Source organism: Micropterus dolomieu, linkage group LG14, assembly GCF_021292245.1.
Source record: "Micropterus dolomieu isolate WLL.071019.BEF.003 ecotype Adirondacks linkage group LG14, ASM2129224v1, whole genome shotgun sequence".
Classification (NCBI taxonomy): domain Eukaryota; kingdom Metazoa; phylum Chordata; class Actinopteri; order Centrarchiformes; family Centrarchidae; genus Micropterus; species Micropterus dolomieu.
In genome coordinates this window covers 21,492,771-21,518,547 of record NC_060163.1, presented here as the reverse complement: position 1 = coordinate 21,518,547, position 25,777 = coordinate 21,492,771, and the positions used below count along the sequence as shown (strand labels likewise).

At 40.1% G+C, this 25,777-nt stretch overlaps 1 protein-coding gene across 4 annotated transcripts in view; it reads left to right on the top strand.

The window, feature by feature from the left end:
- The window catches only part of tanc2b (tetratricopeptide repeat, ankyrin repeat and coiled-coil containing 2b), a 138,616-nt gene that overhangs the window by 3,614 nt on the left and 109,225 nt on the right, over positions 1-25,777 (top strand). For all 4 annotated transcript variants that reach the window (XM_046068660.1, XM_046068658.1, XM_046068657.1 and 1 more), the window contains exon 2: positions 11,173-11,288. The gene's annotated coding sequence lies outside the window, so the exon portion shown is untranslated. The remainder of the gene's footprint in view (positions 1-11,172; positions 11,289-25,777) is intronic.

Genomic DNA, 25,777 nt, shown 5'->3' with positions numbered 1-25,777 from the left:
TGCTGTTGTTATCAGGAAAAGCCAAGCTCGGCTTTTTAGTTTTGTATATGTGCATGTATGTATAAATAGCGTAATCATCATCAGTTTGTGATAAAAATGCAGCGTAAAGGGAATTGAAATTGATATTTTGGTCATAATTTATTTCCCTCTTGGCCAGTAACTCAATTCTAAGCTCCAAGAGCAAGGCAGTACAAATGCAAGGCAAAGGGTACCACAGCAGTAGCGTCACACACAGTATACTAGTAGAAAATCATCTATCTCAGAGAAACACCAGCAGCATCTTTAACATGTTGTGAAATCTGTGGACAAAGATATTCCTGATAGCCTGTAAAACACTCTGAAATTGCCTCATTTGGAAGAGACGACAGTGCACTGAACTCCTTTAATGAGGGACGGATTCTCCCCAGGCATGTCCCTCATTTCAGTGTGGCCCTTTGATTATGTAATAATGATGTGAAAAAGGAGTCTTCTTAGCTCCTCATTCTTTCTTGTTAGTGAACGGAACCGGAGGTAAGCCAAGCCGTTTCATCTCTGCTGTGGGTAGCTGTTGCTATACCTTTTGTCTCCTGCACTGCTGGGAGTCCGTGACATTTATTGAGTTTTGATGGGTACATTTCGCCTACCTGTACCACGCTGCCTTTGACTAGATGAAGATTTTGATGTTTCTATTAGGAATCAGCCATCTGCTGCTGCAGTTCAGTCTCAGACAACTGAGGTTGTTCTGGGGTACTGTTTGTCACAAATACCACTTCATATAGATTTCTGTGGCTTTGTTATTGCAGTATAGTGCTTTCAGCAAAACCACGACAACAATGTGGCAGCATTTTGAATATGTGCTGTTTGTGTGGGAAAGGTCTATAATTTCTAATAAGCCCAACCAAAATATATTTGAAGAAAGGACTGGTGAGGATTTCTTGTACATGCTGTAGCTTGTTTGTCTTCAAAGGAGATGGGTAGTCACATTAAAAAGGTATCCAGCAGCTAAAGTGAACATACAGTGCAGGATCAAAGTACTTTAGTGTTTTCATCTGCTATATACAAGGGAGACAGTTATGATATATGTAAGCCTAGTTACAGTTTCATAACAATAAATGGGAGCACTGCATCAATATATTATCACTTGAGGTTTGTGGGTTTTTTTTTTTAACTTAATATTTTAGTCTGCCTGCTTTTCTCAGCATTGTATTTTGTGTCTCTGGCAGAAGCATGTGTTCAGTTGCACTGAGTCGTTGCTTACAGATGATTCGAGTAGCGTGGTAACTATCACAATACTACACTATACAGTATGTCATAAAAAAGAGAAGGTGTGTAATAAGATCTGCTGAAGGGCTGATGGCCTGCCTGTAGAGAATGATTAAGTCAGATATCATTACCCTCCCCTGCTACTTTTTTTACTGCTTCTCATTTTTAGCCATGCTTCTCCATTCAAACCTACATCAGATTCATAAAGCATGCAAAACCCTCTGATTTTTACTTCTTTTCCAGTGTGCTGTATGTGAAACATCTATCTGTAGAAACCGAACATCAGAACTACATTTACATTTACTCATTTGGCAGACGCTTTTATCCAAAGCGACTTACATTTGAGGAACAACATTCAAGCATCAACAGAGCATCAACTACAGATCTATAACTGACAATAGATACTAGTAAGAGCAGCAATAAATACTAGTAAGAACTCACAGTACTAATGAACTAATGAAACAGAACTAATGAAACTACTACTTCAACTACTAATAATTATAATCATCATCGTCAGAATTTACTTGCTGGCACACTCTGTTAGCACTGTGAACAACAAACAACACTTTGAAACAGTGGAAAGCCACTTGGTAGATGGAATACAGCTGCTGGCTCAAGTGGCCCCGCAGAAGAAATGTAAGTGGTGCTCTTTGTTTGGCTTGTTCGTGTGGATGTAGGAAATTCTCTTTTAAAAACCTAATAAGTCCTGAAAGATGCTGACAAGTAACAATATGTTCAAATTGATGTATTTGTGTGAGACCAGAAGCCATGTTCTTGCTTAGCCTGGGATGTGTGGGAAGTAATTTCTAAACATTTCCCCATAGTTTGCGCGGATATATTTCATATTGGCAGTTACTGCTGTGACTAGAGTCTTTGAGCTTATTGCTGTATTGCAGCTTTAATGACATCAAGTTAATCACTTGTCTCTGGACAAGTGGAAGTGTTACATGTATTCTTTAATGTGTGCTATCTCTTAAATTACATGACATTACCTGATTCTGCCAAGATGGCTAGGCTGTTAGATAGCAAAGATTGCTATGCGGCTGTATCCAATCAGTCTGCCACTCAAACTTTCCTCTGGGGAACTAAAGATCCCTGTTAGCCTATTAGGCAGCTGCTTAAGCCAGCCCCAGCTGCTGAAGGTAGATGAATGGCAGAGTATTTATCAGGCTTGAAAGCTGTGTCTCATAGCTAGAACAACAGCTATGATACCAACAACCTTCACTTTGCAATGCTGCTGGGAGAAACCAGTGACCTCTGTTACCCCTCCTTGATTTTTATGGTCAAAGTTCATAGTTTTACATCCACCACGTAGTTTATTCATCTGTCTCCTTCTGTGCACACCAGACACATCATCATCCAAGTGTTGTACTCATCCACCCTGTTGTCCTCGCTCACAGCATCTGGTGTCACTATTAGCAGATTGCCAGGGACATTGCAATCCGTCATGAAAGCTGTGCATTTTAACTGCATCCTATAATAGGTTCAGCGCAAGACAAATAGGGTTACCGCCATGTCACCTACTTAATGTTTGGACATTGACACTGCTGCTGCCAAGGCTTTGTAATGTGATCTGTGGGCTGGTGTGGAGTCGTCAATGAAACACTAGTGCTCTGTCATATCTAAATAGCTCCACTGTTCCTCTGTGTGTGGTGCTCAGTTAGCAGTGGGAGATGGACCTCAGCTCTGTGATGTGAAGCGCCATTAATGGGTTAACTTCATTACAATTTGCCAGGCATTTCTGTGTCTGTAGAACATAGTGGACACGTTGTTAATACAGCTGATTCCATTGGCTTTGTTTACTGAAAAAGGGTGTGACGACGAGTGTGGGGGTGTAGGAGAAAAGGTTTTTTGTGAAACGTAGCATTGTTTGAGTGTGGGTCAGCACTCTTTCAATGATGCCCTTTGTGTGAAGGAACTACAATAAATCACTGGCTGTAAATCATAATTTTTGAGGAAAATAATTCCATCTCCCAGCCGAAGAGGATTCACATTCAACCTTAATCCCAGAATGTTTGATTTGACCTTGCATCTGTCTGTGGGTTGAGCTAGTAGCCAATGAGAGGCCGGTGTGTTACAGTGTGGTGAAGCGGAGCCAGCTGTATCCAGTTGTTTACCACTGTTGTTTTAACTATTTACAGTTGATTACACATTCTGTGAGTTGATGACTTTAGTTTCTTATCAGTTGTCAGTGGGGTGTTTTCAGGTTCAGTATCTGTGATATCAAATTCTTACCTTATCATTACAGCCAAAGAGTTAGCATGTTTTCACTACATCTGCAGTTCCAGATCCCTATGCTCATATGAGCTATTTATTATTTTTGTATGATGCAATGCCTTTTAAATCTGAGGATTTTTAAATCACTGTAGTGTATCTCCAGTCAAAACACGGTGTGGCCAGCCTTTAGTTTGTTTTTTTTCCAATATGCCAGTCTTGAAGTAGACAGTTATTGATTTATCAGTGACAGAAAATCAGTTGACGAATCGGTTAAAAAATCGATGAACTGTTTCAAGCAATTAGTCAAAAAAAAGCCAAACAATTCAGAGTTGATTTTTGCCCTTTTGACTCTGAGAGGTCAAAAGTGGTTAGAGTTTTAAACTAAAATGCTAAAACTAAACTATTCTCATTGCTCTAGGAGTGCATGAAGAACGGTTTTATTTTCTTTGATCAGTTTTTTCATTTTCAAGAGCACATTACATTTGCTATTTTAATACATTTCATTCTGGCACAAAACAGAAATATTACAAAATTAAAAGATAAAACAAGAATACCGGTAATCAATAGATAAAAAGCAGTTATTGTAAAATCAACAAGTATCAGTCAATTAAAATATATTCCACAGAGTGATTATAATGGAAATAACAATCAATTACAGTCATTCCTATTTAATTTATGTTCCCAGTTTCATTTGAACAGATATAATAAAGCGGTACGAAGAGAAAAACACAGATATCCATGTGGCAGCTTTTGCAGATTTTAACAAATAAAAATAGTGAGATGAAAACTAGACATTGTTGATCTTCATGTTGTGCAGTGAAACCTTTAAGTACAGTCAAATATTTGAGCTGCTTAAGCCTTATTAGACCAAAGAAGTAGCAAGCCCACAAAAGCATCATTTCAAGATTGTACTTTCCAGGCATGTACTCATATTTTATGATGATAACAAAAGAAATAAATGTTGACAAAGAAAAAAGCATTACACACTAACCATGCTTTACTAAACATACTGAATACAGTGCCCTCAAGCAACAGATTGGGATTAAATGAATCAAAGCTAAGTGAAGAGCCCTTTGCTCTGCATACTGTCAGTCTTGAGCCCTGTAATGCTACGTGGCACAGTATGCGGGCTATTTGTAAGACTCCTTTTTAGCCAAACTATTGTATTTCACTCAGGCCAAGATGGTTTTACTCAGACCATGGACACTTGTGAATTTCAAAAAGGAAAGTACATGAAGATCAAAAAGATGTACACTGTTTTCTCAGTTCAACCAAATGTCAGATTGTTGACCACAGTGCTCGCAGCTGCATGGGTTTGTCCTGGGTTTGCAAATGAAAAGTCTCCACTCTAGCTTTACTGTGGGACCTAGTGTACTGTATAATGCATTTTGTCTATCACAGTATTTTAAGATCCTGTGTTTCTGTGTAAATGCAGAATTTTCTGTAAACACACAAACCTTTTTAAGGATTTGCCAGATTTCTATGATATGAAAAGATAAATGGCCTTGTCAAGTGTGTATACAGCACCAGGGCCAATTTCAATGAGTGGCTTTCTTCAACTGTGTCTTGTTTTCAAGGTAGGGGAGTGGTCTACTGCTTTGCCTCCAGTCACCAAAATATGCCCTTGTTCAGGCATGAGAGTTCATTGTGTTAGCAGTCAGAACACAGAGTCCCCTCTGAGTCCGTCTAAAAATACTCCATACCACCTCTGCCCCAAACTACACCCCAAGGGACAAGAATAAAGAGGAGCAGCACGAGCCTAGACGAGTAAACATGCAAACATGCAGCACTTAGCAGAGTTAAATGCATTTCTCTGCAATATGCTCTGCGAGAGTGAAACTGTAAAGAACTAAGCTAGCCATTCAGAAAAATGATGGAGCCTCCATGATAAAAGTTCGGTAACATGGCTGCTTTAATTACAGTATCATCTTTCAAATAAAATGATCTGATGTCAGTTAGAATTTGCAAAAGCCAACTCTTAACTGGTCTATCAGATATATTTTATGTAATGGATGTTTGACACCTAAATACTATAACTTTAGGTGTATTATTTAATCAGGGTCCTATCTGTCATGTATTCGTTCACACATACAAACCATGTTTGTGTTGTTGGCTACTAATAAGAAACATGTAAACTGGGCGATCCCTGTCCCTGCCTTTTGTTTCTCAACAGTTCTGGTGGACGGAGGCAAGTCTTTAATCATAAATAACATGGTGTCTTTATTCGGCAGTCCATCAAACAAAATCTCTGCACCGTTGAGGAAAGCCTTTATGTATTCTCAGTGTGTGAATAGTTTAGCAATACACTCTTTTTCTTTTTTATAGCTGGCCTCTGTAGCCTGAGGTACTTGGTGTTTTAATTGTGCGCTTTTGTTTAGTATATTTTTTTAACCTGCCCTCTTGATTGACTCAGCTTTATCGGACTCATCATTGAAGTTTTTCCCTCATGCTCAGTATCAAAGTGACACTTAACTCTTGATGTTTTCACAGCACAGTGCACCTACGGTTTACGCACCCCAACTCCGTTCTCCAACTGGCTGAAAAGGCCTGCTAGATTTGTTTAATGATGTACTTTTCGTGACACAGGATTTGAAGGAAGCATCCCGGATACAGTCATCACCTTCGGCAGAAAAGACACACAGAGCGCCAGCCTTTCCTCGAGGTCAGGGTCAGCCAGTTTCACAGTGGGCGACAGGAAGCCAGAGGGACTGCCATCTCTAAATGCCTAATAAGCCTCTAATTGATATCCAGCTGAAAACCCCACAGTGTTAATGCCAGTTCCAAGGAAACTATATTATGTTCACTCTTCATTTAGCTAACAAGACATAGGAGGCCCTGAAGCATACATTTTTAACATGGAGTCACAGAGGTAATGAGAGGTAATGTCACAGTGGTTGATTAGTGAAATTTATAGTGTTTTCATTGTAACACACACACACACACACACACACACACACACACACACACACACACACACACACACACATTTATACATGCTTAGAATCTCTCCTTTTGTGTTTATTTTGATGTTAGATCAACTAGTGAAAGCAGGAGAAAATGAGCTTGGGCCATGTTCTTTCATTAAGATGTTCTTTTTTTGGTCAGCTATAGTTTGTATGCCTCCGTGTTGTATGTCTCTGATCTAGATATAAAGAGAAAGAGAGAAAAAACATTTAACTGGCTTCACTGCCTTGTTAGCCGCAGTATTAATGAGGAGTAATATTCCTATCATTTCCCGCTCTTTTATGAGATGTAACTGCTGTAATGAGATCAATTTTAAGAAAGGGGGTAATCTTAGGAAATGCTTTAAACCAGCTCCCTAACCATATCCTCTTCTCCATGCGTTGAAGGCTCCAGCCCCTCTTCCAGGACAGCTTTCAGACTGTATTTGCCTAAATGTTTCATTCATCTTGATCAACACTGAATATGCTCAAGCTAGTGCTCAAAATAGCAGTGACTGTAAAGCAACTGCAGACTTTTCTTGCTTTGTTGAGCAAAGACCTGCAGCTGGCAAGTGTTTGTTAAAAAGTATTGTTTAAAGTCTATCCCTGTTAATGCAGTGTGCTTGGATAATTGCTCGACACACTGCCATTCAGTCCTGTGCCTGCCACTTAAAGCACAGACACCTGCCATGCTGCTGCTCAGATGTTCTATTTTCGTTTCTAATGATAAAATGGCAAGCACATTTGATGTTTCTTAAAGTATAAGTAGGTGTTGGAGGTGGTTGTGTTGTTCAGCAGCTTATACTGCTCTTCTTAGCCTTGGCTAAAAGGCTTTGTATTTGGATGTTACAGAGGGCTTTTCAGCCTCTTTCTGTTGGCTCCCCACACGACAACATTAGCAACATGTTTTAATGAGCAGAGGTGTCGGCACATTTCTCATTTTGGACCTAGGATGAAAGGGCACTGGTGCTTAAAGGAGGCTGAAACAGGTGAAAAGGAGTGGTACGTTGGTTTAGAGGTAAAGGGTAGACTGTCACATTGGAAATGTATTTTGGTCATGAAAGAAATGGGATGAGTAGCTCAGAAGCACTTTATATGTCCATTTTAGGGGAAATGCCTCATGCCCACTGACGAGTAGATCTGCGTTGCTAATAGACTAATGGGATGACACACAGTAAGCAATGTCACCTCTACTACATTTATTTCCAATATGCTGAATGTGAACAGGTGATAGAGTACACTGTATTTGGAGTACACTGCCTGCAGAGTAACAGTGAAGAACTTCTGAACGTTGTGCAACGCAAGCGAATCACCTCTGAAAGCAGCAGGTGAAGCGGGACAACACGGATAAAAGGGAAGGGTGGAGGTTGAAAAATTCTCAAGGGAGTGAAATTCGCCTGCAAGCTCTGTAGTGATTAGCTGAAAAACTAATAACCGAAAAGTGATATAGTGGTGAGTGAGGAGGATTAGTCTTTACCTGTAGTGGATATATGTCTGTGGGATCTTTCTTTGCTTTTCCCTTGCCTTCAAGAAACAAAGAAAAACAAAGTGCTGCTGGGCACAACATCATGCAAGTTGTTGGGGGACATTGTCCGTTGTTTGTTTACAGTGTTTGCTAATGAGCGTGGGCACAGCTATGAATGAGAAGTGGCACAGGCGATGTTGCGAGATTTATTCATTTGGGTCTGCAGCGTAACATGCTTCTATAAAATTCCATGCTGATACACGTTTAATAACAGGAGAAAATCTGGATGACCATTTTTGGAGGAGCTTTGAGACTGTTTTGATGTATGAGAAATATCAAATCAATATATAAATACATAAAATTAAAAATATAATTTTATTATGAAAACATGTAACAAAACATGTTTTCATGGGGAATCTATTGCATTTGCAAGAGTGATAAAGACATGTCTGGGGCAGGATATGTTACAATTGAACAAATAACTTTATTATCAGACATGATCAGTTACAGTGATTAGAACAGTTATAGTGCACTGTAAATAATGAGCATTACATTATGATAGATAAATTAAACAAAAATGAGCAAAAAGTCCGTGTTGATGTTGGCCAAAGTGACCAAACACTTGAACAAGTTAATTGGCTATAAGAAATGTATATACAGTTGGTGAGACATCTGAGAAGAGTGTCTGTAATGACTGCTGAAAGCTGTTTTCTGACTTTTTTGTCTAACATGTACATTATAGAAAAGCATCTTCATGAAGGAGATTTTAAATGCATGCTTATTTTTGAAGCTCATTGCAATTGGCTGCCTTTAGTATGACCTCAGACTGAAACATGGAGTAAAGATGGCTCTGGTTTTACTCTTAATACGCAATTAAAGGACTCCCCTTGTTAGCAACAAAGGTATCTTTGCTTGTGCTTTTGATATCCTGTCTTGCCCAATGTAATTAATATTGTGATAACAATGGTTGGTGATTTTTTATTTTTTTTTTATGTAAGTAATTGGCCTTGTGCTTTATTTCCCAGACCACTGGCAGAGAGAAAATGTGGTCACGGGAGAACTCGGACACATTGTTCTGAGCGTGAAGTCTGGTCTAAGCAGGCCTGAGAACCTATTTCTCAAACTGGCAGAAAGAGTCTCAGACAGAGCACTGGTTTCTTATTGATGTGTAGTAGTACACTTTAGCCAACAGAAAATGAGCAAGCATAACTGCTAGACTTTACACAGAGGCATTTGTATTATATGAAAGCTTAAACATTCATGGCCTCTGAGAAGGAGATGAGAGGGAAAGCTTAAATGCCAGATTTATCAGTGAAATGGGGAGTGTTGGTGTTGGTCGCATAATTTGTTTTGATCTTATTTCTGGCCTTTTCAGTTAATAATACAGAAACCCAGTGGACAAAGGAGAATTAAGTATTCTGCCACATGATTAAGATTTGAATAAGCTGTCTATGGGACTGAGATTTCAATGTGTGTATTTTTTTTTTCTTCTAAATGAATGCCCTTTTTTGCTTCAGCAATCCATATCATTGTAAACCAGACGTATAACACTGCGTGATTTTGCCCTTGCTTCTCTTCAAATCATCATCTGCTGTGGGGACAGCTGCCCGGCCTTTGTGACCCTTCTAGCTTCAAGTGACAGGGAGGGTCAAACTTGGGAAATGTCCTGTGCCATATTACTTTAACCCCAAACCATTAGCTATCTTTTCTAGTGCACAGTTTTTCACTCACACACAAATCAAAACTTGCATAAACAAACCTTTTCAGATATGTTTTGTTTGAGCAAATAAAAAAATCCAAGATAATCCAAAATAGACAGAAATATTGTTTGATAGAAGAGATGGCATCACTGTGATCACTGTGTGGGATTTCACAAACATTTTATTCACTTTAAATTAACAAAAAGTTAAATGTTACCCCAAGCACGGCTTCACAGAAGATATTTAAATGCCCCATCCAAGCGTGCAAAGCCCCGAACAAAAATATTTCAATATATAATCAATATTTAATATAATCAAACAACTCGAATTATGGAGATGTGACTTTCTTTGTGCTTCTCATTATTATTGCTGTAATTTATTTAGACTCCCATTGGTTGGCTCAGCTTAATTAATGTGTTGGCAACTCAGTGTGAAATTCAGATTAAGTCTTATAAAGTGTTCCCTACAGAGAGCAATGTGCAAACTATAATTAGAAAAGGGAAAAAGTATAAAGTCCATGTGACACCCTTGAGGAAACTTGATTATTGTGTTGCAGTTTTGTCTTAAGACTTCTTTTGTGCAGGAATGACATTCTGCTTCCTTTCAAAATCTGCGTCGTAGTTTATGAGTGAGGAAATCAGCTGCATTGACACTGGAGGACACCGCAGAGGGAGAATTGATGCAAGGACTGTGAAGCTTGAATTAATGTGTTGCATTGCACTGGGAAATGTTTTTTTTGGACTTGTTTGTTTAACAAATACTGGAGCATTACTCTCATAACTGAATTTTATAACGAAGCAATGTGCTCTTTCTAAAAGTGTGGGCTAATTAATTCTCTATAGAGCAACTTAACTGCCAAATGTGTTTTGCCTGATAACCTGAACATGTGTTTCTGTGGGCCAATGCAGCTTTACCATATCATTTTATAAAGATTATTTTGGGGCATTATTTGTTTTATTGCACAGTTTGTAACAGGATGAAAGAAAATATAAAAGAGACTAAAAAATACTGGATTCAAACACTGGGTGGCCACACGTGATTTGTGACCAGATCACTGTCGTAAAATCTTTTGAGAGACATCATTCAGAAGTAAGCAACCAAACATGTAATATTTCATTTTTACATCTCTCCATTTCCCCCTCATTTTAGTGTTTATCACATGACTGCTAATCTCCCTCACAGACATTTCCACCCCCTTTCCCCTGTCCTTAACTCGCCACCTAATGACATAATGACACATTTGGTCAGAGTGCTTAGAGACTCTGTGGCTCTGCACCACAACTCTGAAAGCAGGACTCTGTCAGATCCCCACCCCCTAAAGAGGGTGACAACTGTCTACAGTCCCAGTCTGCCCTTTGACAACCAGCCTTTGTACATACCCCAAACGGCATTGTTTGCATCACCAACCACTGTTTGTGTTCTCTGTTGGAAAAAGATCAGCGACAGAGTGAACAGTGACAGGCCAGGCAGTCATAGACTTGCCACGCCACTGATCCGGATGTCAAATTGCATCTGCTGCTTTTGCTTCTGTGTCAATACAAGGCTCTTACAGTCCATTGCTCACCTCGAGTTAAAGTTTTGTATTTCACTGTGGTTGCCTTTCTAGAAAGCTGTTGGGTGTCGTCTCTGGAGAGGGATCGGGACTGTGGTTCAGCCCAGCGAAATGTAGCGGCTCACTGTCCTGAAAGACGGATTTGGAGACCTGCATGCAGTCTACTCATGGTGAGTCATCTCTCAAGTTTCACGGCTCTTGAAACCAGTGTGTGTTTAGCTGGAACCTCGTTACACCTATTGCTGAATCACACCAAGGTCACCACCAGGTAACATTCACCTAACTGCAGATACATTGTTAACTTTGTGTTTTGCAAGTAGGAAAAGGACAAGAATACATGTACATGTATATACAGTACATGTATGTAACATTCTTTGCCCAGAAATTCATAGACCAGCCTTTAAATAATTGGGATACCTACCCTTTTTTAAATGTTTAACCTTTTAAGTTTATGGTAAAACACACTGTGTGGCTGCCTTATCAGTCAATTCCATCTTGGTATTTTATCTTACATTTTAGGAAAACATTTGTACTTGTTTTAACATGTCCTGTAAATTGCCTTCTGCATGGGAAAATTAGGATATACCCTATTAATGTTTCATCATTTGTTAAAAATACTATACCTCATCAAACAAAAGGAGCTGTTTGTATGATGGTAGAAATGGACTAGTAATAACTTCACTTTTCCATTTGCTATTTTTCAAATTTTAATTTAAGCTTGAGCTTTATCATTATTGAAGTTAATTGAGGAAACTTCTTTTTATGCTTATCAGCAGTGCTGCCAAATTGAAAAAGAGACTTTAGCGTGAAACAGACTGGGGAATATACCTTTTTACACGTATCTAATTGTAATGCATTACAATTAGATACGTGTGACGAGAGGAAAGTCCTGCAGAATAACTCAACTGTTTATCCATCTGTATCATCAGGAAATGCATACATGTTGCCTGCTGTTATGTTCATTGTGAATGTATACAATACGTACTGCAGAGGTGCTGTCGTCTCTTCAGAAAAAGTCTTATTTTAAAGAAGTGTCCTGAGTACTGATCGATGTGTCAGCTTGGGGCCATATGTAATTACTCTGTGACTGGCCAGCCATGAAATTGTTGTTTGGCTCTGAAATAGATCCAAAGTCATTTCATAAGACGTTTTTTAGAGCAAGGCCTTCTAGTTCTGCCCTATTCAGAATGAATATGACGGTGGCAGCACCAGGAGTTGGTAAGATAATTGGCTCAGCCAATAAATAAGGTAAGGAGTTAACAAAAGCATCTGCCATTGACCTCTGCAATCTCAAGTCTGTAGTCTGTTTAGTTTGTGTGTGTCTAAAGACGAACAACCTCTGTCAGCTGTTAAAAGGGAGCGTGGAGCTCGCAGGCTGCAGAGAGGTATGCAGAGTGACAGTTACTGGCTCACATATATGCAGCTGTGGCCTGTAAGATGCGGGCCGGCAAATGGAGTGGAAGAGTAGTCCCATTAAACCCTGGCTCTCCTCTGAGAAAGAGGCTAACAGCTCAGAACGCTGGCCTCTCGCTCCCTGGCAGAAAGTGCTGACACAAATTTTTGTCTGACTGAAATGCCTTCTGACCGCATGACACTGGCTCTTTTCTTTCTCTGAGATTCCACCGCCGTAAAGCTCGGGCTACACAAAAGAGACACAGTCTGTGAGTGCTGCTTAGGAGGTGGCATAAATTATTATCATGCCATAAATTGGCGCAAAGGTCTGCATTACTCACATTTGAGAGGGTGAGGAAGGAATTTCTTTGTTTGAGCAGTTAATTGGGTTTATATGCGTGAAACCATTAATTTTTCTTCTCCTGCACATTACACCTTGTGGGGAACAAATTCATTTTGTTTTGCAAGCCTTTCAGTGAAGGTTTCTTTTGTTGAAAAGCTTCATATACACTATGTTCTTCGACATCTATGCACAGACGCGCAAATCCTCTAATTCACAAGTGTCCTGGACCAGAGAAAGGCTGCCTTGTCGCTTTTGGCATGCAGGCTTGATCTGTCTGTTTGTGATTGACGGGGCATGGCTCCTGTGTTGGTCACTGGTGCAGAGATGCAGAAACATGACAGTGTCTCCAGGCACATAAAGTACTGGATTCTGGTCCTCCAATTGTGCATGTCATCAAATGTGATGTGCTGGTAACCTCTGGAAACTTTTGGTAATGTGGTTTGCAATATATTTTCAATGTGGAGAAGCTGTACATACTAATTTCTACATGCCTCCGGTTGCAGTTACAGTAAAGCAACCGCGTTTATAGGCTTTCTTCCGATTAGTATTAGTCATGCTTTGACCAATCTAGATACTTCAGGTTTTAAATCTCTGATGAGTGCTGGAGGCGATGATGATGAGAGTGATCAGTGTTGTTGAGGGGATCTCAAGAAGATGGTTGCTCCCCAGTGGGGTGTGTGGGTGGTTAGCTTACAGCCCACGGCTACAGATGGGGAGCTGTGTCAAATCTGACACGCTGAAACCCACAAGCGCCAACACTGACAGCCAGTTGTGACGAAAACTAATTTACAGGAGGGATAAATTCTGTTTGAATTGTGGGGGAGCTGTCTTCTCTAGCTTGATCTTGTTGTTTTAGTCTTGTAGTCATCTGTGTATGGTGGTGGTAGGTAGGCTAGTCTCTTTGGGCTCTGTTAAGACTTGCAGTCACAAATTTGCCAAAGATTCATTGTAGATAAGACAAGAGTTTATTTTAGTAGCTGGAATGTACAAGGGACTTGTTGCAGGTAGGATAAACAGTACTTTATCGTAAACACAGAAGCCACATGCTTGGATTACTAAATCGACCATTTGTTGTAAAGATAGATGGTTCAAGACTGAGGAATGCTTGAGAACCTTTCTAGTTGCTCTGATTGTCAAAAGGGCTAGTGTAGCATGTGACATGCAAGTACCACTCTCTTGTCTAATGTGAAACACTCAGATAGACCTTGGCTGTGTAGACGTGTGACACGTGAGCAAAACTCTCGCTCATAGAGACCTGGGCTCAATTCCTGGTAGGGCTACCTCTGGCTTAGTCATGCATTCCAGCTAACATTGTTGGGATTTCAGTGGGAAACCAGGGAGGGATTGTGTTCTTGTCGCTGCACTAGTTACTCCAGCCTGGAGGCAGAGGGGTGGCATTCAGGGCAACACATTCTCACTCCCCTCGTTACATATGGACGCTTGGTGAAGACCCCTCATGCATCGCTTTTTAACACACTGGGTACCCCTTTGGCGCTGTTTTTGCATATGCAGGGCTCCGCGGTCAAGTTAGCAACGTCGAGTCATCAGCAATAAAAATGCAACATCTGATTAGAGTTTCAAAATAAAACACGTTTAAAAACGGTCGCAGTTTGGTTAAGTTTAGGCACCAAAACTACTTGATTAGGTTTAGAAAATGATTATGGTTTGGGTTGAAAATAAGTATGTTATGTAACTTTACATTGACTACTTGTTTCAAATGGGAAACAAACACCAGTCTCCTGGCTGAAAGTCATCCAACCACCCCAATCATCTCCCTATGCAGACTTAGTTATTTATACTTGACCTACTTGTAGTTCCCAATGTGTTTAAAAATTGACACTAAGCATCCATATGTGACGACTTGGGAGATAGAACCTTGCCTAGCAGGTGAAAAAGAAGTTGGTAACATTGTCGTGTTTATCTGGGGGCCACATCTCAAACACTTTGCTGGTTTTAAAAGAAATGCTCTTCTGGTTATTGTGCTTATAGCTACAAGCTAGTCTAATTGTCATGCAGCTCATTAAAACATTTCAGGCTGGTAGCTTTGAAGCTGGACACTTTGGTTAGCGCTTAGTTGCTGGAGATGGGAGGCAAATGCATTGGCTTTGAGCAGAGGATCACTCTTTCAGGGAAATATATTGAAAGTTGTACATAAAAGGGCTTTGAGAGGCCTTTTATGCAATTTGTCATATGAGGAATTCTGTGTTTGTCTTTTCAGTAGAGTTATACAAATATATATGTTTTTTTTCAGTCACTGCTAATTACAAAAGCTGCAATGGGCAGAAGACAATTGTGTTAATGGATAAATAACTTGCCGTTGCTAATGCTCCAATTGCAAAGAATATTTTCAAATGTAATTCTTCAGAAAAATCCAGGCTAGTACAACTAAAAGCCTTTAATTTAACAACAGACTTCAATTGTCCATCTTAAGCCCATGTCATTAAGCATAATGGTGCCTGTCTTCTAGTGGTCTCTGTAATGACTTGCAAAGTCCATACAACACAGGAAATGAAGGGCACAGAAATCGGTCTATGCTAATGTATGGTTTGAGAAATAACACGGCGTGAACTGCATGAAAAGCAAATCTGCATTGTAGTCTAGACTGAGCGGTACCACAATTTCCTTTTCCATTTTTTCCTCGTTTCACCTCATGCATAATAATTGTGTGGGTAGAATATACAGCCCAGCAAAACTGTTGTGAATTAATTTTCATTCTGTCAAAATTGGGACTTCTTTTCCACCACTGCTCTCAAAGACCCTGTCAAATTAAGTTCAGCACTGCAGTTTTTGCCTATAAATCATAATCTGTTCAATCCCTGGCTTAACCCCACCTCGATTTGTCTTGTGTAATTTGTTAAATTGTGTTTGGATGTAATGCAACAAGACCACGAAAGCTTGTGGGTGTCCCTGGTAAATGGACTTGGTAAGGTGTATAGTGGGACCCCAGTCTCAGAACATTTTCATAACCATCGACAAAAAAATTGCAAACTATTAAGACATTTCATGTTGAGCCTCATTGCGCCTAGTCATTCACGGTTTCTGCATCTCCAACACAGTATTTAGCATAATTAATGTGTGCATGGGATTGCAAATATGCCACAGACACAGAGGTAAACAGAGACATCCATTTATCATCTGGGCCTTTGAGGGAATTCTTTAAAGTGATATTCCTTTGGGACCATGTATGCACAGGTTTGTTCAAAATCAACTCCTCCTCTCTCATCTCTGGCAGCCGTCATTGACAGCTGGGCCCAGCTAACAGCTGCCTCCCCTCCCCCAGAATCTAATACATTAAAAAACAAAAAGAGTTGCCAGAAAGCGTGCTTTGTAAGGGAACAAATTACTTTGTAAAGCCACAGTGAATTTATGGATGGGAGTCAGGTTTAGAGCAGCAGCTAACAATTATTTTTATTATTGATTAATGTGCAGATAATTTTCTTGTTTGTAAAATGTTCAATAAAAAGTAAAAAATACCAATTACAATTTTCTGCAGCCTAAGGTGACATATTGAAATAGCCAACTTAATTTAAAAAGTAATATCAGTCAGTCACTAAAATATTTTCTAACTGATTAATCATTTTACGTGTAGTCTCAGGTTCACAAGGTGTTGATTGACCTTTCAGTTCAGTACGGGTTAATCCTCAAAGTCTGGGGGGGGGGGGTTTAATGATACTATTACAGTTAAGGAGTAGAAACAACAAATAAATAGAACGGACTGATTTGGTTTTGTGGGCCGGGGTTGATTTGAGTCGAGGCGTAAGAGACATCCAGATATTCACTAAAGCGTATCACCTCTGTGACACACATGACTTCTGAAACCACCCACATACATGTGGTAGCTGCTGCCAATTATTTTGTGGATAAAGTGCCTAGCAGGGGTCCATTATGAAGGCGTCTCCTGGGCAGCCTGCCTCTACAAATGAAACCAAACCATGAGCCGACAGCATAACTTTTTTTATGCGTTAGTTGGTTTAGGTAAGATTACATTGTCACCTTGTATTCCTATCTTCAGTAGACCAGTTTCAAGTAATTTTTTTGGGTAATTTTCGGAAAGAGAAATGTAAAAGAATGATGTCAGTTTAACTGAAACAGTGTGATTGTAATTTTTATATCACCCTCAGTTGACTTGACCTTAACTCCACGGCCTACTGCATGGCTTTAAATCAAAATTAAAGCAGCTTTAGACTATTTTATTAAACAATTATGGATGCTTGTGTGTCAGTAGTTTGATCCAACTACTGATTTGTGGATGTTTGGTTATTTCTCTTTTCTAATTCTATCTTATCTCCACAAACCCTCCACACGGTCTCACTGTTTTTTTGCACTATTTACACATTCTGTCTCAAGAGGGCAATAGCACCTAGCCTTTCTCTTTTGCTGATGTGAGCAGGGCCTGGCTCAGCCTGCTAATGTGCATGGCATAAGGCCTTCAGAAAGGCAGACTCATCTGTTGGCTTGTGACCTTCAGCAAAGGGGAAGGACTGGAGGTGATCCTGCATGTTTGCATCTACATAATATCTCTTCACCCTCGGCTGATGGGTACTTTTACTGAACAAGGCAGAGAACTAGCCTGTATTTGCCACTTAATCATCTTCTATCTGATTGGCAGGTTAACATATCCTCATCTTGTATGTGAGGACACACATACATACACGTGTCTTCTTGAAGATGCGTAGTGACTGCTGTTCTGCAGACATTATCACCCAGGATGGGATGGAGTATTCCTGTTAAGTGTGCACTGCCTTGTTTAAGTGACATTAATAGGGCATCTTCTTTCGGTCTAGTCCTTTTCTTGTATAGCTCATTCATTTTCTCAACACATCCTCATCAACCAAACACTCTGGATTAATCATAATAACACAAGACAAATTATTGCAATGTGACATGAAGACAATCAAAGTAATTTAATGAAATTACTTATGATAAGTATCTTTCAATTAAAAGCCACTAAAACACATTGCTGCTAAAGTGAAAACAGCATGGATGATTGCCAACATTTGTATGAGAGGCTTCATGTCATCGTCAGACTATCACCATGCTTTCTTTCCAAATTTCTTATAAGCCAAGCTCATGGTACTGTGTGAATGTGGGAGTAAACTGCAGCTCCATCACTCTGTGGCGGAGGGATTGGCACATGGTGTGATGGTGGCTGGAATCTAAGAGACATTTACTGGTGGTTGTCAATTTGCCATCAGAGGTCAGTAGCCAGCTAAAGCGCTAATAGGGTCTTTGTTTCTCCTCGTCTTGTCCGCGCTTTCAATCAAACGTCAGTCCAGCTTGACCGCGATCTGGTGGTGGGCTGAACTGGAAGACCAAGTAATTTAAGATGTTTTCTCTTCCGCCCACGCTCCCTTCTATCCTTCTATCCTTTATACTGTCTTCTCAGATCCAGATTCATAGTCACAAATAGCAACCCTGAAGGTATCATTGCCCTTGTGAAGCGGCACTAATGTGTTCTTGTCTTTGCGGTATTGTATCGCTGGCTCTGGAATTAATAGTGAGTCTGAATGAAAAAAGAAGTACAGCTTGACATACATGACGGAAAACATGAATTTAAGGCACATAGCCTATTTGGAATGACAAAACTGAAGTTGGTTGTAGATCTAAATCCTTTTTTGCTTTCCACAAGCAAGATTACATAAAAAGAAACAGTAGTATAGTACATTCCTGGAACCTGTTGGTGCCTCTTTTTCACTTATATTAAGTCATTTGCAGCCTAAAGGCATCACATCTCCTGTTGACACTCTGTAGATACGATGAAATGAGATTAGAGAGGTGCTGCTAATTCACAGTGGACAATGAAGTTCTTCACAGAGTCACTGTGAACATGATGATGGTGTACATGGTAATACACGACTGGAACAATGCATAATTCATCGGGAAAAAGATTCATCTCTTATCTCAGTCAGGGTGCCTCTGCTTCAATGAAACCGCATTCATATCCATGCCAGTGTAATTCACAGACATATTTCCCCAGACATGAACAAAACCGAGGCAGTTGTCAACAATCACTTTTGACAATGTGCCCCGTTTTGGTTTCATTTATGAGTGGACAGGCCTATTTGCGGGTAGAAAATAATTTGTTCAGCATCAAATTTCATTATAGGTGGCCTTTTGACATACCTATAAGCTGCTCTGTCTCTTTGTGTTATTCCCTCTGCCTGTTTGGATGGATGGCAATACCTTATTGATCTGTTCTTTTCTTGTCCTGTGGTTTTGAAACCATACCTACCCCCTGAATGTCTGATGACTCTCTGGCCATACCTTTGGGTACATAGACTCCTTGTGGGTTTTCTTTTGACGTCACTATCACTATCTGTAGCTGTCATAAATAGAAAGCATCAACACACCTCTTTGAGAGGAAATTTGCCCCTCATCATCATGTTTCTTCCTCCTTTCCATAACCATGATCTTTCCTTAACCTTAACCAACTTGCTTAACCCTAACTTTACTTTCCCCATTATTTATTTGCCATAACCATCATCTTTACAGTATGGTTAAGGTTAGGCAATGTCATGTAATTTCTACGTACAGATAATGTAGAGAGCAAAAATGCTGACATTGAATTTATTCTGAGATTATACAGAATTGTGCAATATCGACATTCCTGTCCAGGGACAGGTTTGAAATAAATCTATGGTCTTTTCCCCGATGTGTGCCCTAGTGACCAGCAGCAGTCACCTGAAATTTTTCTTTTTGTCATGGCTAACCTTAATTACTACTTCCTACTTTTTAGTATTACCTTATGTGCACTTGTTGGGGAAACCCAATGCAAAGAGTCAACGCCTTAAACTGTCACTGATTGGCTGGTTGCTGCTTGTCATATTTTTCTTATGTTGCACTGCAACAATGCAAGTTGAAGCACCTGAGCTTGGCAATGATGGTTGAAGCTTTGACTTGCTGTCTGTAATGCATTTGAACTGCAAATGTCTGTAGGAAGGGTTACTTAGATATCTGCAGTCATTTCAGATGAATACTTCTTGTAACTCTGCCGATTCACGAAGGAAACCAACCCAGGAGCCCCCCCTGGGCTTTACTTAACTTAGAAGCCATGCTAAGCCTATCAACCACTCAGCTGCTCTTGAGACACAATAGCCCCAGGCAAAGAAGTCCAACACACTATCTACCTCTGCTGCTCAGAGATACAAAGTTACTACAAGCCCTCAACAGGCCTCTGGCTAAGTGTTGTGTGGTCAAGCATTTTAAGAAAATGAATTTAACTGGGATACACACATCGACATGAAATGAAAGCAAGTGGGAGCTTGTGCTTATTTAATGCTTCCCTTGAAGTGGCCAAATCAATCCATTTGGGTATTATCTGAGGGCCAGTATGTCAGGCAGACATAACTGACAGCGCAGAGGGAAGAAGAGGCAGTTACAATTCTGTTTGAAACCAGCTTCAGGCTGGCGCTGGATCCATGTGACAGCTGATCCAGGACGAGATGTGTGGAGAAGTTAGGACATTTTATTTTATGCTTTAATCTAGAGGGTCTATAAGAAACAGGATTCATACCTCTTCGACTGTCTTTTCTTTTACACTGAATGCAATTAGGATTGTTTTACAATATTTTACACAATGTTAGATGTCCTTAATTTAAATGAAGAGACTTGTTTTCCCCCTTTTTATCATTAATTTGGAGTGTCAAAATCTCCTGCACTGCAGTTTTTAATTGTTTGGTAATTTGATTAAATACCTTAAGTTAGGAATAGCAATATATATGACATGATGAAGGTTGTAAAACTAGATTAGGTAATAAAACAGGACCCTGCCTTAACGACCCCTGAAGTTCTAGAGCTGTGGGACAGATGCCTGCTTTGCCTTGTTAGTAATCCAGCCTCGGTGCTTCCTCAAGTAACACATGATGTTGCCAGCCCCTTCTTTTTCACCTCCCTGTCAGGAGCTGCACTGGGAGGGTGTAACACGCAAGTGTTTCATGTTTTCTCTCACAGGTCCCACTGCCCTCTGTGCAGCCCCCTGACCATCCTGCAGTGGTGAACCTGACCAATTATTTGTATCTTCCAATAAACACAATCCAGAGGTACAGCTACCACAAATCAAATTAAGTGTCTCTGCTGTGGTGGGTGAGAATTTTACCCCTGCACCGCCCGTATGCCCCGAAGTGTGAATTTGACTGTTAATCAGTGTTAATGCTTGTACTTAATTACGCTCACTGTGATTCAGTGTTGTAAAACAATATAAGACATCAGGGGTGAATACTTTTTAATAAGCATTGTAGTTCAATTTTAGATGTCCTTTTGCATGAAACTTAACTTCATACAGATCAACATTTATTTACCTTCTAAATCTGTTGCCTCATGGAGTGAGATTGCAGCAAATAAAAATCTGAGACTGCATCCATCAAGTGCCACAAGAAGTCAAAGAGAGACAGAACCTCAGCCAGTATAATCCTAAGAATTTTAATTTCATCGCCTACCCAGACCAGAGACACGGGCTGATTTTAAATGCCTCCATCTCAATGCAAATGTCCACTTCTGCCAATGTTGATTACCTGCCGTTAGTGGCCTTCTGCAGAATAACCTTCCCTGCTTATGTCATGACTCTATTTGCCCCTGTAAGCTGCCTGTCAAACATTGAACCACTCGTCCTCCTGATGCTCTGGTCTATTTGTTTGAACAGGATCAAGAGCGCCCGAGGCATACAAATGGGAGCCTCTTACAGGATTTATGCAAAACTAAATGTATTCTACAGACTAGATGATGGACATGTCAGTGTCATATGTCATCAGCAAAGATGAAAGGCTATTATTTAGAGTAGGTTTAGATTTATCATTTCATTAATATAACTCCTGGCACCTCTGCTCAGTGTGTCAATGTAGATGGTGCAGCAGCACTTCCAAATGGCCAGCAGGTGTAGCAGTGAGGTCTCTGAATGAAGAGGCAGGAAGAAGAAGGGGAGTCGAGGGAGGCCTGGAAGCAGCAGTCAGTGGGATTAATCGAACGCTCTCATTTAACCATAATTCTTGCTGGGCACAATATTTAACACAGTGTTTGACCTTTCACATCATCATCTAGTTTCATTTATTGTTTGAATGTTAAACTTTTTAAAATGCTCCCTTATGTGTTAACCTGGTAAGATTTATTAAGTGCTGTATCAGTAGAATAGTCACAAAACTTCACAATTAGAAATATGCTGAGCAGCTTATTCCTCCTTCTTTATTTCTCTTTTTCTGCCTTCTCTGTGGCAAGGCTTACTCTACACACTTTCACTGCTGCTCATCAACACAGTCTTGTGTTACTGTTCACAGCAGCAACCAAACAAGAGTGAGGGAGTATTAAAGTAGTACGCGTACAGGTTTTGTGCATTTAGATGATTTATTTCCATTTTCAGTCTGGCAAGGGGGATTTTCTATACCTGCCTACATGGCTCACATTATCTCATCCCATTATTTGGTCTTGCCCACACATCAACTAAAACAAACTGGGGAAAATAAAAGGCAATGAATTATGTCCCCCTTCATTTGGATCTCTTTGACTCTGATAAAGGTTGACATGCTATTTCAGTCGCTTCCTTTGAATATATTTGAATAAGAGGGCGAGAGAGGTCTTAGCTAGTTTAAACTGGGCATAGATTTGGTAATGAAACGGTGTGCCAGTTGGCCTGTGTAGGAGGACTTCTGTTTCCCCACAGGGAGATGACACAACCAGAGTACATAATAATTCACTTGGCTATATGTAGGCCATGTTGGAGAAAAAAAAACATTAAGTCCAACTTTGCATAAGCAGTATGGACTTTTAATAGAGGTCCAGCAAGGACGACGTTGCAGCTGAGACTCACAAGTTGACGGCCCTTGTTCTGTAACATGACTTTGAAAGGTTAGATGTGCAGTATTAGCCAAGTTTTAGCCAAGATGGAAATATTGTGTGTGAACTCGTCTTGGGAACCTGAAACTTTGCTCTTTAACATTGAACTCTGGGCTAGAGGTCGCAGATGGTGTGCTGACATTGGGTCTAACTGACAGCTCATGTGTCAGTGGAGAGTAGATGAGTAACTGGTGTTCAGTTTGTGACAGTGCACACAATCTGACCGTTATTCACTGCTATAGAGTTGCAAAGCAGGAGGAGTTATCTCAGGAGCCCCTAAGAAAAATTCTCATTCATTTTTTGCATAGACAATGTCAGGTGACCGGCAGTTGGAGCACTCTCAAGGTGTGGATTGTAAAAACAATCCAATTGCTGAGATTAAAATTGTGTAGCGGGTGCTTTTAAGGGCGACCAGTAACCAAAGATAACACTTTCAGCAGTTTAAATCAACAAATTTTCTGATTCTGGGTCCATTTTGGATGAAGTTTAGTAACTGTGGCTTGGTGTTTTGATCCCAGTTGACTGGCTTCTATTCCCTAGCAAAGACGGCTGAGGCTCATGGGTATCATTACTTAGAGCCATGATTTGTCAAAAACAAATGTGAAATAATTCAAACTAATGGCCATAACATAAGCCTATAGTAAATTTAATTATACATGAGTCTCTCATGTTTGAATGTTGAGGAATATTGAGGGTATATTTAAAACAATACTTTATAAATGGGAATTTATATATTTATATATATATTATAACATATGTCGGTCTTAAACAGCACACATTGATTTCATTTGACATTTTGATATCAGCTATTCATTTTATTGATTAATGATTTAGTTGAAGTAGGATGAAGCTTTTATACTTTGGTATGTGACACTATTTTTAAGTGTGATTTGAACATACCATATGTTCCATGTAGGACTAGTAATAAAAAGCTGAGGAGCTTTTAGACAGCAATCTTGGCCTCCCTGGGTTCCAAAACTGTCTCATCTGTGACTGATCAGACTGTCATATGTTGCATCGTGATACAGATATCAACACCTTCCCCTGCAAAGCAATGAGCGCACAGACATTAATCTAGATTAATAAATAATCTACTGCTGGGCAGGAGTGAAACTTTGTTACCAGCAACCTTAAGTGGTTTCTGCATCGCCCTGTGCAACTCTCACCTCGTAAGCAAGGCCCTGACACTTCCCCTTATTGATATCAGTGTGATTTATGAAACTCTGCTTTCCTGGCCATCCTCAAATTTGAGATGGGCGTGTGATTTATCCCTGTCTGATGCTGCAGGGTGTCTACTGCTGGCAAAATGAGGGGAGGAGGCTCTGACTGAACAAGTATCCAGCTTGAGTCCTGTTTTTCGTTTTTGAATCTTTTCTCTGCTGTGAGATGCACCTCTGCAGCAGGATTTTGTTTTTTTAATGAACAGGTCCAGCTCTCCTCACCTCACTCTTTCACCCTGATCTCTAAAAGCGAGATGGTGTATAGAAACAAGTGGAGGAAATCAATGGATTGTGGATGACTCAGCTTCGATTATACTGCTGTTTCAAGATAAATATTCTAAAACAATACTGTCTCTGCTACTGTTCTTATTTGATTAAGGTCTGACATTCATGTTTCCCAGTCAGAGTCCCAGATTCTACTGTAATTGCTCCAAGAATCGTATGTCCCTCAGGGCAAAGCCCATTTGTCATTCTTAAACTGTTGATGCTTCATTGTGTTGTGGCTGCCAAGGGATTTTCACTCTGGAACCAGCAATTTTAAGATGTATTTCTGTCATGGGTGACTTGTAATTACCCATTTTAATACTGATTCTTATTATATCTTTTAGGAGAAATTAGATTTTACCTTAAAATGTCCCTAGTCATTCACCTCTCGGAAAGATTATATTTTATCTGTGGTCACTAAAGAATTGCACAGTTAAAAAGCACAATTTCCTCCATCCCAATTTAAAACCTCTCTCTGTTTTTCGGCTGCTGTAACTTCTGTGTTATCGGTAATCGCATTAAGAGCACTCCCATGGGAAACGTGTGTCCCCTCTAATTTTATGATTGTGTCTGCGTGGTTTCCTTTCAGATGAGTTTTAATTTGAAGGCCAGGGGTAACATGAGATAAATCCTATTGGATGCCCTGCAACACTGGCCTTTGCTTTCACTGGCCCCATTAAAGGATACTTTATTGATTGTAAATAAGCTTTGTAATTAATGGAGGGTTGTGGCTGTTCTCAGTCCAGGCTTAGACTTAGAGTGGGGGATGTCTGCACCTGCTGCCAGCTGAATATCTTTTATGTTTAAAAATTTACATCGGGCTTAGTGATTAAAAATTTAATTCATTCTACAGGAGGGTTCCAGTATGAAGAGTAATAAGCTAATCCTCTAATATTTGAATTATGCCATGATGAAGCAATTCTTCAAACAAGGCTTATAGCTAAACCAACATATTTTAATGACCAAGGCTAGTAATGCAGTTTAAATAAAAGTTCAAAGGCTTTCACACAGGAATCTGTCTAGCTCTAACGGCATGTTTGAGACCGTTAATTCAGCCATGCTTACAAATGAACCAAGCTGTCTGTGTTTTATTTTTCATCAGAACAAACAAGTGTGCTGCTTCGGGTGACCAGAGCAGATGAAAGTGGCTCATCATGCAGGGCTGGTGAATGTGCCTTTAAGTGGTTTTTAACACACTGGAGGAGCATTATGCCCGAGCCGTGGAAGAGCCTGAGATGGGCTGCATCCGCTTACGCACATTATCTGTGAGAGCATGCTGCTTCTTGGCTTCCCTTCACAAAGACCGGTACACAGGGTCAGAGAGAGTGGGAATGAGAGTTGTGTATGCTTACACCCTCAGATGAAACATTGCTTCAGCTGTGTACACGGGTACATTTTTGTGTGTGTGGCTGTCTCTCTATGGCGACCTGTGAGTTTGAATGTGTGTGTGCTTGCTTGCCTACTCAGTATCCTGTCCTCTAAGATTTCATACATTGATTGCCTCCTCTAGAAAGAGACAGCAACATCTCTCCTTATTTTCTGCTCTGGCAGTTAGTAAACTGCTATAGCTATTGCCTTGCCTGGTTAGCTTACTGCTATACATATGGACAGATTTATT